Source organism: Ovis aries, chromosome 6 (genome assembly GCF_016772045.2).
Source record: "Ovis aries strain OAR_USU_Benz2616 breed Rambouillet chromosome 6, ARS-UI_Ramb_v3.0, whole genome shotgun sequence".
NCBI classification, from domain to species: Eukaryota; Metazoa; Chordata; class Mammalia; order Artiodactyla; family Bovidae; genus Ovis; species Ovis aries.
This window is the reverse complement of record NC_056059.1, coordinates 55,729,429-55,732,977: the sequence shown is the minus strand read 5'-3', so window position 1 is coordinate 55,732,977 and position 3,549 is coordinate 55,729,429. Positions and strand designations below refer to the sequence as shown.

The 3,549-nt window shown below is 40.2% G+C and overlaps 1 non-coding gene across 1 annotated transcript; it reads left to right on the top strand.

The window, feature by feature from the left end:
* Positions 1 to 3,252: 3,252 nt before the first annotated feature.
* Positions 3,253 to 3,324, top strand: TRNAS-GGA (transfer RNA serine (anticodon GGA)). The gene has a single exon. It is a non-coding gene; the product is annotated as a tRNA-Ser (tRNA).
* Positions 3,325 to 3,549: the final 225 nt, after the last annotated feature.

Genomic DNA, 3,549 nt, shown 5'->3' with positions numbered 1-3,549 from the left:
TGTGTCCTAGCTGAGTCTGATTCTGAATCTTTCTTTTCATCTTCAGATTGTATTTTAGCTCATTTTTGGAAAGCCTTGCAAATTTTTGTTGAAACCAAAAATGTTGTAGTGGGTAATAGGAACTGAGGTGAGTAGACTTTAGTATGAAGTTTAATACTGACCTGGCTAGGAGCTGGACTGTGTTTAACATTTACTTGGCTGGATTGAGAGCTTTTCAATTAATTTACTGGACTTATTTTTGTCTCTCCTGTTGACTTTGTTCTTCTAGGTGTATTTCTCCTCAGTGACAATCTATGTCTTGCAGCTCTTTCATTTGTAAACCATAAAATTGGAAAAAAACAAGTTTCTTATTTGTATCTTCACATTTTTAAGAATAACCTGAATTTGATGGTTTGCACCTTGGAAAATTCAAGGCAGATTGAAGGATACCAGAGTATTATTTGGAATTCCTACTGGTTAAAATTATTCAGATTTTTTTTTCACTAGTTGAATTAAATATTCTTAGATGTTTAACAATTTCTTTTACAAAAAAGTCAGAAGCTTATGACCCAGAAATATTTAGCATTTGAATGATATTCTGTGAACCATAAGTTGCTCACAAAAATCATTTTTTACCTCAAGGAATTGAGTATTCTGAACTATTTGGCAATTATACTGCCATTTATTGTATAGTATGACATATGACCTGCAGTCTTTTGAGTGTCCAATAGCTTTATATTGTGCAATATTTTTAAGACAATTGAGGATCCATATTGAATTCAGATCAGTTCAGTTCAGTCACTCAGTCATGTATGACTCTTTGCAACCCCATGAACCGCAGCATGCCAGGCCTCCCTGTCCATTACCAACTTCCCGAGTTCACTCAAACTCATGTCCATCAGGTTAGTGATGCCATCCAGCTATCTCATCCTCTGTCATCCCCTTCTCCTCCTGCCTGTGGTTCAAAAATCATAAGTGAGATGACAATCTGATGAGAAATATATTATTCAGGGTTCCTGGTTCATATCTATTTTAAACAGAAAGAGGACAGATAAAATAACACTAAGTAACTTACAGGCTCTCTAAGAGAACCTGGAAACAAGTCACGAGAACTACAGAAACTGAATAGATCTACTGAAATCTCCATCACCCTCAGACTTTGGACCATTGAGCCTGGGGAAATGACATATATAATTATATTGCTGGGGAATAGATACAGACTGTATTCCTGCTATTGCTGCTAAGACAGAAACATTAATTGGCACACAAATAATCAATACTGTTCATTCATTCTTGCTTCCTCATCTAACATATTTCTTCATGTCATTCATTTCCAAAATTATCAAGCATAAATATTCCTAATGGTGGGAGCCTAGGTTACATGCCTAGGGAAAGACTAGATATCTCTTTACAAAAATTGAAATTATCAAGGAAAAATTTTGACCAAGATGGACACAATAAAGGACAGAAATGGTCTCTACAGACCTAGGAGACGCTGAAGAGATCAGGAAAAGATGGAAAGAATACATAGAAGAAGTGTACAAAAAAGATCTTTATGAATGGGATTACTATGGTGCTGTTGTCAGTCCCCCAGAGCCAGATATTCTGGAGTATGAAGTCAAGTGGGCCTTAGGAAAAACTGCTATGCATAAAGCTAGTGGATGCAATGGAATTTCAGTAGAACTATTCAAATCCCTAAAGGATGATGTCATCCAGGTGTTGCATTCAATATGTCAGCAAATCTGCAAGGCTCAACAGTGGCCACAGGACTGGAAAAGATCAATCCTCATCTCAATTCTTAAGAAAGGTACTAGTAATGAATATACTAACCATTGGACAATTGCACTCATCTCCCATGCTAGTAAGGTCATGCTTAAAATTGTGCATGCTAGGCTTCAGCATTATGTGAACCAAGAAATTCCAGATGTCCAAGCTGGGTTTATAAAAGGAAGAGGAATTAGAGATCACACTGTCAACATTCACTGAATCATAAAGAAAGCTAGGAAATTTCAGAAAAACATCTAGCACTGTTTCATACACTACACTAAAACCTTTGACTGTGTGGATCATAACAAACTGTGGGAAACTCTTAAAGACATGGTAATACCAGACCATATTACCTGTCTCTTGAGAAACCTGTATGTGGGTCAAGAAGCAACAGTTAGAACCCTGTATGGGACAATTGATTGGTTCAAGATTGAGAAAGGAGTACAACAGGGCTGTCTGCTGCCACCCTGTTTGCTTAACATATACACTGAGCACATCATGTGAGAATCAATATAGATGTGAGAAATATCAACAACCTCAGATATGCAGAAGATAACACTCTAATGGCAAAAAATGAAGAGGAACTAAAGAGCCTCTTGATGCAGGTGAAGGAGGAGAGCGAAAGAGCTGGCTTAAAACTAAATATATAAAAAAACTCAGATCATGGTATCTGGCCCTATTCAGTTCAGTTCAGTCACTCAGTCGTGTCTGACTCTTTGCGACACCATGAATCGTAGCACGCCAGGCCTCCCTGTCCATCACCCACTCCCGGAGTTCACTCAGACTCACGTCCATCGAGTCAGTGATGCCATCCAGCCATCTCATCCTCTGTTGTCCCCTTCTCCTCCTGCCCCCAATCCCTTCCAGGATCAGAGTCTTTTCCAATGAGTTGAATCTTCACATGAGGTGACCAAAGTACTGGAGTTTCAGCTTTAGCATCATTCCTTCCAAAGAAATCTCAGGGCTGATCTCCTTCAGAATGGACTGGTTGGATCTCCTTGCAGTCCAAGGGACTCTCAAGAGTCTTCTCCAACACCACAGTTCAAAAGCATCAATTCTTCAGTGCTCAGCTCTCTTCACAGTCCAACTCTCATATCCATTATGACCACTGGGAAAACCATAGCCTTGGCTAGACGGACCTGAGTCGGCAAAGTAATATCTCTGATTTTGAATATGCTATCTAGGTTGGTCATAACCTTCCTTCCAAGGAGTAAGCATCTTTTAATTTCATGGCTACCATCTGGCTACCATTCATGGCTACTGCAGTCACCATCTGCAGTGATTTTGGAGCCCCCCAAAAATAAAGTCTGACACTGTTTCCACATCTATTTCCCATGAAGTGATGGGACCGGATGCCATGATCTTCGTTTTCTGAATGTTCAGCTTTAAGCCATCTCTTTCACTCTCCTCTTTCACATTCACCAAGAGGCTTTTTAGTTCCTCTTCACTTTCTGCCAAAAGGGTGGTATCATCTGCATATGAGGTTATTGATATTTCTCCCGGGCTTCCCTGGTGGCTCAGAGGTTAAAGCATCTGCCTGGAATGTGGGAGACCCAGGTTCGATCCCTGGGTTGGGAAGATCCCCTGGAGAAGGAAATGGCAACCCACTCCAGTACTCTTGCCTGGAGAATCCCATGGAGGGAGGAGCCTGGTAGGCTACAGTCCATGGAGTCACAAAGAGTCGGACACGACTGAGCGATTTCAATTCAATTAATTCAATTCAATCTTGATTCCAGGCTGTGTTTCTTTCAGTCCAGCATTTCTCATGATGTACTGCCTTGACGTACTCCTTTTCCTATTTGG